This window comes from Mesoplodon bidens, assembly GCF_964165515.1.
Source record: "Mesoplodon bidens genome assembly, chromosome: 2".
Lineage (NCBI taxonomy): Eukaryota > Metazoa > Chordata > Mammalia > Artiodactyla > Ziphiidae > Mesoplodon > Mesoplodon bidens.
Window position 1 is genome coordinate 20,916,427 of NC_138177.1, and position 12,356 is coordinate 20,928,782.

The following is a 12,356-nucleotide window of genomic DNA, read 5'->3' on the forward strand; positions in this document are numbered from 1 at the left end:
AATGTTCTAATTAGATTAGAGTTAAGACACCCTAGTCTTCATTCTAGGAGTATATTTCATGCTAGGAGCATCTATTGTAAAAGTAAAATATCTTACTTTGAAATCCTATACTGCAAACCAAAAATATTTTGGAACCTCTCCAGAACCCATGGCTGCACTGTGCTTTGCTTTTAAATCATTGTGTGTCATGAGATTATATTCTTAGATGATCTATAGTCTAGTTATTTTGTTATGGCTGAAATGATCCAGCTTGTTTTTGATATAAAACTATCAAATCTGAGCCTCCTCTCCTCCTCTAAAATATAAAACATTCTTCATGCTTTGTGTGGGAGAAAGGTTCTCATGCAGCATGCTGTTTACGCTGCTCATGTCAAGACAAGATGTTCACCAGAATACCAACGTGAAACCTATAATAAACTAACTTGCTTGAGTTATTTTTCACATGTAAAAAGTTCTTTTTAGTAGCAATTCTTTTGTTAGGTCAGGAGAGCTGAAATTTTTGCCTGTTGTTTTGTATTGCATAGTAAGATTTTTTTTCTTCACAGAAAAAAGACTACTTTTTCTCTGAAAGTTACTAACCTCTGTGCTTTTTGTTTAAAATATATATCCCAACTTCTGATCTTCATTAAAATTTTTGGTAGTGATAAGTGAATTTCATTCTGGATGACCAAAATGCTTTCAGAATTATTGAAAAATGCATATGGTTACCTAGTTTTTAATCAAACCAAGCAAAGGATGTAATGAATAAAAATTAAGATTTCCCAGATTCACTTGTTTACAAGGCATTTTATCACAGAAATCATATTTGCTACAATAAGATCAATTGGCAATTAAACAGAAAGTCTATTGTCTATTAAATTGAATGGCTCACTGTGGGGAAAAACTCATTTAATTTCGTTGCTTAAAAATATTTTTGCTCATGCCAAGGAAAATCCTACCTTAGAAACAAAACAAAAAGAAATTTTTAAAACTGCCCAGCAATAAGCTTGCATATTAGTTTCTGGAGTGACATCTACTGGTTTGGAGAAAAGAGTGAAAAGCCAATTACTGACATCTCTTAGTATTCTGCAGAAATTTAATATTCAGAATTTAAAAGCAGAGAAAAGGGACTTCCCTGGTGGTCCAGTGGTAAAGAATCCACCTTCCAGTGCAGGGGATGTGGGTTCTATCCCTGGTTAGGGAACTAAGATCCCACATGCCGTGGGGCAACTAAGCCCACGTGCCACAGCTACTGAGCTCGCGCGCCTCAGCGGGAGCCTGCATGCCATGAACTACAGAGGCCACGCGCCCTGGAGCCGGCGCGCCACAACTAGAGAGAGAAAGCCCATGCACCACAACTAGAGAGCCTGCAACAAAGATCCTGTGTGCCGCAGCTAAGACCCGACACAGCCAAAAATAAACAAATAAATAAATTTTTAAAAATAAAAGCAGAGAAAAGTGCAACATATTGCAGTCATACTTAAAATATATTGAATCTTGGCTGTTGTTTCTTTCCTACAACCATAGTGGAAATGGTCCTTAGGGCCCATTTAAATCAGCAGGAAAATAGGATTTTGTATATTGAATTTTATTTTGCAGACTACATTCCAAAACTACATTTGTTCTGTTTAATAAAGGGTATAGGTAATAATAACAAATTGTAAAAATAATTTTTTTTTTTTTTTTTTTTTTTTTGCAGTACGCGGGCCTCTCACTGTTGTGGCCTCTCCCGTTGGGGAGCACAGGCTCCGGACGCACAGACTCAGCGGCCATGGCTCACGGGCCCAGCCGCTCCATGGCATGTGGAATACCCCTGGACCGGGGCACGAAGCCGCATCCCTTGCATCAGCAGGCGGACTCTCAACCACTGTGCCACCAGGGAAGCCCAAAAATCATTTTTTCAATAAGTATTTGTCAAGTACCTCCCAGGTACTAGATCTTCCTAAGGAATATAAAAATAACAAAAGAGCTTGTGCTGTTAGGTGTAGATTAAGAGGGCAAGAGACGTATACAAATGACCATGATAAAAAAAATTAACACGTGCTAAGTGCCATAAGAGAGCTCTCAGGGTCAATAACTTAGGAGAGGATGAAAGAATTCCTGGCTTAGGCAGTCAGAGAAGCCTTCATGGAAGATATGTTGTTTGTCATGTGTTGTAAAGAATGGATGGGATGGGGCTTCCCTGGTGGCGCAGTGGTTGAGAGTCCGCCTGCCGATGCAGGGGACACGGGTTCATGCCCCGGTCCGGGAAGATCCCACATCCACATGCCGTGGAGTGGCTGGGCCCGTGAGCCATGGCCGCTGAGCCTGCACGTCCGGAGCCTGTGCTCCCCAATGGGAGAGGCCACAACAGGGAGAGGCCCACGTACCGCAAAAAAAAAGAATGGATGGGATGATGGCAGCTGGAAATGTGAACAAAGACCATTGCAAGTGGATGGAAGAGCATAAGCACTGAGGGGTCGTGTGCAAGCTTGTTTGGAGTAAAGCAGATTCTGTTTGGCAAGGGGACTGAGTAGGAAGGGAAAGGGCCCAGATATTGGAGGGTCTTGCGTGCCAGCTAAGTAAGATGTTTAAACTTTACTTAGTGGCATGGAGGAGCCATTAGTGTTTTCTGGACTGAGGAACAGCTTGGTTAGATCTTTCTGTTATGATGATGAATCTGGAAGCTCTGTGTTGCTTAGATTGGAATTTTAGGGGACCATAGATGAGGTCACATCTAGTAGGCTGTTGCAGTAATTCCAGGGAATAGTACATAGAAAGTGGGATAGGGAGTGGAAAGGAAGGGAGGGTTTATGTGACAATGGCTAGGTCTTGAGCACAAATCAATAAGGGTACATGGCGGTGTAAAGGTCAAAGATGCAGATCAGGTGTTCAATAAATAAATATTTTAAGTTAAAATTTGGGGGCTTAAGTGACTGTGTAAATAGAAATAGGAAAATCAAGAAGTTGTTGGAACATGATAAGATAATTTGTATTGTACTTTACTGAGTTTGAGCTGCTGGCAGGACATATATATTGAAAGGTCCTTAGAAAGCAAAAGTGGCAAAAGTGGCACTTAGAAAATAGATCGAATGTGATGACATAGGCAGCAAGTATAGAGCAGAAAGGACAAAGGACAGCGCCTTGGACATTGCCTAAGATTTAGAATAAGAGAATTCAGAGGATCTGCCAAGAAAATGGGATAGAGGTTAAAGAGGTGGAGAGTGTTAGAATAATGGAAACTGAGCAAGGAGAAAAGAGATTGCCAGTGGGATTGGGAAATGAAGAAATGTAAAGAAAACGAGTATTGGGACTTCCCTGGTGGTCCAGTGGGTAAGACTCTGTGCTTCCAGTGCAGGGGCCCCAGATGCCCTGGCAAGGGAACTAGATCCCACATGCTGCAACTAAGAAGCCCACATGCTGCAACTAAAAGATCCCACATGGCACAACGAAGATCCTGTGTGCCACGACTAAGAAGTCCACATGCCGAAACTAAAGATCCTGCATGCCACAATGAAGATCCCGTGTGCTGCAACTAAAACCTGGTGCAGCCAAAATAAATAAATAAAATAAATAATAAATAAATTTTTTTTTAAAAATGAGTATTGAGAAAGGACCACTGACTTTTGTTTTTGAAGGAGCAGTTGTATTAGATGGTGAGTAAGACTGTTAGAAGTTAAGGAATGAGAGGAGGTGAGGCTTGAGTATTGCCTGGCAGTGAAAGGAAAGGAAAAAATAGACCTGAACACTAGCAGGCCAAGAGAAGGATTACTTGTTTAGGCTGGGGGAAAAGGAAACATTTTTTCTAAGGAAATAATGAAGGAGCTAGCAAAGAGGAAGAGTTGTAGATGGACTTGGGCAGGGCAAGTGAGACAGGCTAAAGAAACAGGGCAGTGATCTGGAGCATGTAGATCTAGGGGAGCGCTGTCCAATGAAACTTTGCAGTGATGGGAAAAGTTTTCTCTTTGCTCTGTCCAGTGCAGTAGCCACGAGCCACATGTAGCTGTTGAGTACTTGAAATGCGGCCAGTGCAACCTGAGTCCAAAAATTTTAACTGCATTTAATTTTAATTACTTTAAATATAAGTAGTCGCATGTGGCTAGTGGCTACCTTATTGGGTAGCACAGACCTAGTGTGTAAGTTAGGAAAGAGGCATGGACATTTTGAGAGATAAGGGATAAGTTCCAGAACAAGTTTGGGGTAGAGATGGTAATATTTGCAGGCACTCATGGTCAAAAAGTTTCATTCTTTTTCATAAAATAGATAGCATTTTTTCACAGAGAAGGTTAAGGTGGGGAGCATGGGAAAGATTTCCAGCAGTCCCTGTGGGGATTTCAGTGAAGCATCTGTGATAGATGAGGCGAATCTCAGTAGCTCGGAGAACCCTCCAGAGGTGAGAGTCTGCATTTGGTTTAGGTCTCCGCTTCCCTCTCTGGTGACTTTTTTCAGTAACATTCGCAAACCTTGGAGGAAAAAAAAAGAGTGGGAGAGCAAGTTTAGGGGAGACCTTTGAAAGGCTGGCACAGTAAAAGGCTCGTAAAGTAAATAAATGCTGACTACCAGATCTGTATGAAGAAAGTGCAAAGCAAGGAAAACTAGAAGAGGACACAGTTAAGGACTCCAGGGCTGGAGGTTACTATGAGGGTGAATAGCAGATTCTTTAGACATCAGACTGTGGAAGATAAGCAAGGCGATAACACTGTCATTTGTAACAATTGTAGCTTTTGGAGGTAGAGTTTTCAACAGGAAATGAGATTTCAAAAGAAGTGATAAGATTTTAAAATGTAAATTCAGGTGAGAGGAATATGTAAGACTGACGCAGGTATTTCCACCTTGATGGAAGGGAATTTTAGCATCACAGTTATTCTGTTTCTGCTCCAACTTGCTTGCATTATGGTCTTTGCTCTAAACTCGCTGAGTCAACTTTGACTGTATAGTTTTTTTCTTAATCCAAATTTGAATAGTAAGACTGGGATTCGTTTTTATCTATTTGAGTGGTATCCAAATTCATAAAAACTGAAATCAGAGTCGAGAGGGACCTGTGAGATTATTTCATCTAATGTATGGACTTTGTAAGTAGGAGGCCCTAACCTCTGGATTAAGTGACTAGTTCAAGGTTACAGAGCTAGTGAGTGGCAGAGCTGAGACTGCACTTTTTAGGACTCCACTGATTTCCCAGTTCTGGCTCTGACTTGAGCAACATAATAATGTTCTGGGCTGAAGTCTTTAGCGCGTACCTAACCACCTGTACTCTAGAAACACTAAAACACAATGTAGAATATTATGTGAAGAACTTTCCTGTCATTACTTTTCTGAACTTGAACTTTCCAATGACAAAGCTATTGACTTGACCCTACTGAAGTAAAAATTGCGGAAGCACAACTCTACCATCTACCTTAGACTGCGGTTTATTCATTCGTGACTGTTTTGACATTTAACACACACACACACACAAAGATTAATAGATGGGACTTCTAAATGTCAATAAATATAACAACATCTAGATCACATTTTGGACTGAGTTCAGATGTGAGAGTTTAATGAACCAGCAGGTGTTTTTTTCACTTTTTAGAAAGTACTAACTGTTGTCCTTCTCTGGCCAGCTCTTGTCTCTCTGTCCCTCTCCTGTAACCTTTCCGTGTTCCTAGAAATGAAGAAAGATACCTAAGTAATGTGATCCAAGAAAAAAAGGGATACTGTTTTCAGAGAACCTTAGAACTTTGTAAGGTTATTAGCATTTTCTTTTTCACTTTAATATGTTGAGAAACATACAAAAAGATTGGAAATAATCCTGATTATTATCTACAAAATGATAATGGATTCCATGTGACAATACCAGAAGTGTACTTTAGATTGCATTGTAATTGTATTTTAACATAGACCCATGTTTAAATAAAGTGATTAAATGTACAAATCAGTACCTTTGCTAAAAATGGAAATAAGAATTTACATGTTTATGAGTTGAGTTCAGGTCTTTGGTTTCTGTGACATCTTAACTAATTTAAGAGGTTTCTTGAAGTAATTTATGGGATCCACAACTCTAGAACCTTGGTTTACATCTCTTGCAGTAACCCGCACAATGAAATGGGATTAGCTGTTTTAATAAACTAAACCAAAGTACTATTCAGATGATCAAAGAATGTTAAAAAAACCCTTCATTTTCATTTAAATTCTGTAATTCCTTTTGGGGGATTTTTAGGTACTACAGCATTTGGCATACATATGGCATGAAACCAGCATACCCTAAGATTTCAGGGACTCTTTCAATATATTTACTTGAGTAAATATTTCTCCTTTTCCCTCCCTCCCTCCCTGTCTTTTTCATCCCCAAGAATGGCTTTTTCTAGGTAAATTTAGAAGATACAGAGATGAAAGTTACCTTTTCTACCCTCTAAAAGTTCATACACTGTCTTTAATACACTGGTTCTCAAAATGTGGGTTTCAGACCAGCAGAGTCAGAATCACCTGGGGACATGCAGAAAAGCAAATTCTCCGGCCCCATCCCAGACCTCAGAATCAGAATCTTTGGGGATGAGATGCAGCAATCTGCCTCCTCCCAAACCTTCTAGGAGACTCTGATGCACAATCAAATTTGAGAAGCATTGGGCTAATGGCTAGAATATTATACCTTCCTTATTTTCCTATCAAGGTAGAATCCACATACCATAAAATTCACCACTTTAAAGTGTACAGTTCAGTGGGTTTTACTGTATTCACAAAGCTATGCAATCATGATCACTATCTAATTCTAGAACATTTTTATCACCCCAAAAGAAACTCCAAATCTATTAGCAGTCACTCCCTGTCCTCTGTCTCCATCCCCCAACCCCTGGCATCCATTAATCTACTTTCTATCTCTATGGATTTGACTATTCTGAGTATTTCATGTAAATGGAATCATACGGTATGTGACCTTTTGTGTCTGGCTTTCACTTAGCATAGTGTTTTCAAGGTCCATCCATGTTGTAACATGTATCAGTGCTTTATTCCTTCTTATGGCTGGATAATATTCCATTGTATGTGTGTAACACATTTTGCTCATCCATGCATCATTTGATGGACATTTGAGTTGATTCCTTGGTTGTTGTGAATAATGCTGCTATGAACATTTGTTACAAGTTTTTTATGAACATACGTTTTCAATTCTCTTGGGTATATATACAGTCAATTCTCCTCATTTGCACTAGTTACATTCTTTAAAGTCTCTGCAAGCACTGAATTAGTGAATACTGAGTCACTGCTCTGCAGGGAAATACAGGGTTAGGTTCCTTCAAGACTCTGGTCACATTTTTGACATACAGTCAATACATGACCTTGCTTTGTGTGTGTTTCTGTTTAAAGATACCTTATCTAATATACGTTGTTGATTCATTAACATTGAACTCACATACAACAGCACCATTAACTCATGCCTAAGTAAACTTATCTAATACATGTATTTTCTCTGTAAGGAACATCACAGCCTTCTTGAACTTAGGAACACTAGACAGCACTGCACGTGACACTTTAGGGCCATTTTAAACAGTGAAATTGCCAACAAAAGCACAAAAATGTGAAAAACATGGCACCAAAATAGACTGCAAAAGGAACACTTGTTTTCAGTGTGAGAACTGAAACAAGAAGGCAGTGTGTCACCTTGTTCAACCTCACCTGGGAACATGTTTGTTGGAAGACTCAAATTTTCCCCTACTCTGTGTATGTACATATCTGAAGGATGGAGAAACACCGTGAGGATTATTTGAGGATCACAAATTTTAGCATGTAGGCAAATATGCAAATACGGAATCCACAAATAATGAGGATCAAGTGTACCTGGAGTGAAATTGCTGTGTCATATGGTAACTCTATGTTTAATTTTCTGAGGGACTGCTGGACCATTTTCCACAGTGGCTATACCATTTTATGTTCTCACCAGAAGTGTATGATGTTCCAGTTCTTCCATATCCTTGCCAGCATTTGTTCCCCCTACCCCTACCCCTCCCCCCTCCCCTACCCCTCCCCTTCCCCCTCCCCTCCCCTCCCCTCCCCCTCCCCTCCCCTCCCTCCCCCTCCCCTCCCCCTCCTCCCCTCCCCCTCCCCCTCCCCTCCTCCCCCTCCCCCTCCCCCTCCCCTCCTCCCCCTCCCCCTCCCCCTCCCCCTCCCTCCCTCCCTCTCTCTCCCTTCCTTTTTTTTTTTCCTTTTTTTGCGGTACGTGGGCCTCTCACTGCTGTGGCCTCTGCCACGGACCACAGGCTCCAGACACGCAGGCTCAGCGGCCACGGCTCAAGGGCCCAGCCGCTCTGCGGCATGGGGGAGCCTCCCGGACTGGGGCACAAACCCGCGTCCCCCACATCGGCAGGTGGACTCCCAACCACTGCGCCACCAGGGAAGCCCCTCTTTCTTCTTTTGATTATAGCTATCCTAGTGGATGTCAAGTAGTCTTTCATTGTGGTTTTAATTTGCACTCCTTAATAACTAGTGATGTTGAACATCTTTTTTATGTGCCATCTTTTCTATTAGCCATTTGGATGTTTTCTTTAGAAAAATCTCTATTCCAAAATTTTGCCTATTTTTAAATTGGATTATTTGTCTTTTTATTGCTGATTTGTAAGTTTTTTATATTTTATGGTTACTAGCCTTTTAGTTATGTGGTTTGCAAATATTTTCTCCCATTCTTTAGGTTTTCTTTTCACTTTCTTGATAATGTTTTTTGATGTACAAAAGTTTTTTCTTTTGATGAAGCCCAATTTTACCTATTTTTTCTTTGATTACTCGTGTTATCTTCTTTAATTTTGAAATTGCTATCAGTACAGCCTGTTAAAAGAGTTGTTTATACGTTTTTATTAAAGGAGTCATGAAAAGTTAGATTTCATGGATGCAGTAAATTATCACTTATTTGCCAATGGATGTCACCTGTAAATTTAAAGCATTTGTTTGCAGGTTTTTGTAAGGTTTTTATGTTGTTGTGGCTGTGAAATTTTAAATACTGGCATCAATAGGACCACAAATTTATAAAAAGCAGTGTCAAATTCATGTAACAAACTGTTTTTGTTTAGGAAAATTGAAGAGAAACACTTACAACTGCTTTAAATAATACTCTCCTTTTTAATAGAAAAGACTCTGCCTCTTTTAAAAATTATGAACTTTCTGCCTTAAAAGCAGAGTCTCAAGAGCCATTTGTGAAAGAACACAAGAATCCCCGGAACTTGGAAATAAACACGGATTGGTGTTTATTTGTGTTAGTTTAAATGCAGTAGCCCTATGTGTCAGAAAACTGAATCTGTAACACTTAAGTTAGCCTAAGCAAGCAAATAATATCAGCTAGCATGGCTTTAATCTACTAAATAACTTTAAATCCAAAAGATCAAAGGAAGTTATAACTAAAAACAGTCCTTCGTGCAATTTCCCTGTAGAAGCAGGAAAAGGCTAGAAATTACATGTCACCTTCATATCCTGGCTTGCTGACCTTGTGCTCAGATCAAGCCCCTCTGTATGCCAGCTGTTACCATTATTGAGACCTTGCCCCCAGGGGTTAAGTAGGAGAAAAACTCTCCTGTCCTATAGGAGAGCAAACACGGAAAGTTCCAGCCCCGAACGAACATGCTTAATTCAAAGCAATCTGCATGTGCTTGTCATTCCGTCTGTCCCTCCGCTCCGAGGAGCTACTCCTGAGACTCCCTGGTTGCTCTCTGTGTGCTCTGTTCCTGCGGCCAGTTTCGGCTGTGGCTACTGCAATCATTTGCAGACCAAACTGAACCAGGGACGTTTCTTCTTTTAACATAAAGGTAATAGATTTACTCATGCTTCTGTGAATGTGTTATTTGGGGAGAATTTATTTTTAAAATGAACTTTGCTGTGCGCTTCTTGGATTGAATTTAAAATTCCAGCTCACAATTTTTTTTCAGTGTAAGCTTTGAATGGCATCTGAATGCATTAAAATCTTACGAAGTTTCTTTGAATGATAGTCTAGCACAGTAAGGTAAGGTAAGTTGTTTCTTAAGGTTTATTCAAATGTGCTTTTTTTATGAAGTTGGGAAGAAACTTAAGATTTAAAGTTGTTGAGCTGTTTCATGATTTGAGATTCTTCTTTAACCACTATCTAGATCAGAAGTTGGAAAATACGTGCTTCTCTCATTGCCAGTTGGTAGAAAAATAGATGTAGAATTGTAGGAATCACTTTAACCACTTTTGTGAATTAAATATTGTAAGAAAATAGTAAAATATTAACATCTTCCAACTTATCAAAAGAGAAGTTGCGTGAAGATATATACTTGCGAGCCAAACTTCCACAGCAAGTTTAATTTTTATCAATGTTCATTTTAAATACACATCTCGCTATACACCCTCAAGTTGTTTTTGAGGTGATTAAACGTTTTGTGCATTGTATTCATTTTAATGGTGGCAATGATAACTGCATTATAATTGTATTTACTACATAAAGTAGAAATCAGAATGTATTTGCCATATTTACTTTTGCTTAAAATTAGAATGGATAATTTACATGTGACTAGTAGAAAATTTCAAACTAGTTTAACTTGTGAAATATTTGTATGTTTTGTAGTAAAATGTAAAAATTTTAAAAACCAAGTGGATAAAAATTTGGCAAAAACTGAGGTATTTCATGCAAATCATTGGCTGACCATAAATGACTTTCTTCAGGGATAATGCAAGAAATAGAGAGCATACTTTACAATTTGCTAAAATTTTCTTTAACAGGTATTCCTGTTGAAAGGAAATGAATGAATATGTCCTTTTTACCCACAAGAGGGTTATTTTAGATGATAATTTATAATTTAAGAAAACTCCAATTCCCTTTGATGGCTGGGAAGTCACTAAACTATGTAAATAAACTCTAGAGTGTTCCACTGGTAGTGGCTTTACTACTTCCCATGGTTTTAATGTCTGCTGACACATTTCTACTTTTTAAAATGTTAAATAGTCTTGGCATTATTTTTTAAAAATTATGTCTCTTAATAAACTATCTTAGGATGCTTTCTTTGCCAAATCTTAAATATTGGAGTATTTTATTGGATGATTATACTTCATTTGTCAGTTTTTGTTTTAGTATACAAAGATAAGGCAGAGTATTTTTTATGTATCTTCCATGCTTCATATAGCTTACATTTTAGACATGAATTATAGAATTGTGAGCATGAACTATTTGCATTGATTATGAAAAAATATGTAATGTTTAAGTGTCTGAAATGAATGACCTACAAAACAGTTTAGTAAATACATGTTAACCTTGCCTCAGTCTGGGAAATGATATATATTATAAAATGGTTTCATTCAACACTTTAATCCCAGTTGTCTTTTTAGTTTGTATTGAACCACTCAATGCTTTTTTGGCAACTGAGGAAATCTGCTTTTCAGTGTCTGCTTTGTACCAATTCTTTACCTTTCATTCTAACTACTTTCATTTCTGGGATTGGATCAGAGCACCCTCAACAGTTCAACTCTTATAACTCTCTTATAGCTCAGTATGGGTGATGGACAGCCTTGACACACTGACTGTATGAACATTTCCGACTTTTCAAAAATTACAATTCCTGATCACATCCTAACACGGGAAATAAAACGGTATTTAGGATCAAGACAAATGAACTGCTTAACTTCTCAGCCTTTTGGGAAAAATATAAAACAAAGCAACTAAATATATGAGAAAAGCAAGACTTGGGGAAGAGGGTGGCCCTTTGTTCTCTCTCTCTTAATTTCTATTCTTTTATCATTTTAATCACTATTCAACAGGCTCACTTATTTCAGGCTCGCATATTAGATTCGAAGAAAACTATTCACAATAGTTTTTATTATATGCTGTCTAAATAAGGACATTCACCTATTTAACTGAAAAATATGATTTAATTACCTTTGTGAGCAAACAGGAATCCCACTTGAACGATGTAGATGGAATTTCAGTTCACTTAATGTATACAAGAAAGCAAACAGCAGAATGCACAAGCATTTATAATGATAATTTAAGTAAGGAATAGAAAAAGATTTATGAAAGGTGTACCCAGACTCTTGCTAAGAGTTACTTTACTGATCCAATTCAAATATTTGATGTTTTTCTAAGCTGAAAGTAAATCTCAGCGTCCTTTAAGTAAAGGGATGTCTTCTGTTGTCTCATACAAATACCTTAAGATATGTTTCCCAACTTGCTCAGTAGACTGAAGGATACCCCTGAGACTTGATTTGCTGGACTCTGCAGGGAAGAACCCATTTGGGGAGCTGCTCTAGGAAATTTGATTTGCTACTTCTCAAACTTCACAAAACAGCAGGGAGTGGAGCCTGGTGTCAGATACTTAGCATTGGTGGGAAAAGCTTAGATAATTCTAAGTGTAATATGAAGAAACAACAGGTTACCATCTAAATCAAACAACTTTCAAGTGCTTTATGGTGATTGATTTCAGTTTTTGTCT

The 12,356-nt window shown here is 38.6% G+C and overlaps 1 protein-coding gene across 4 annotated transcripts in view; it reads left to right on the plus strand.

The window, feature by feature from the left end:
• The window catches only part of DISP1 (dispatched RND transporter family member 1), a 209,234-nt gene that overhangs the window by 134,221 nt on the left and 62,657 nt on the right, over positions 1–12,356 (plus strand). Inside the window, exon 1 of one of the 4 annotated variants that reach the window (XM_081225435.1) lies at positions 9,572–9,722. The exons of the other annotated variants lie outside the window; for them this stretch is intronic. The gene's annotated coding sequence lies outside the window, so the exon portion shown is untranslated. Of the gene's footprint in view, positions 1–9,571; positions 9,723–12,356 lie in introns of those variants that run through there. 4 annotated transcript variants of the gene reach the window in all.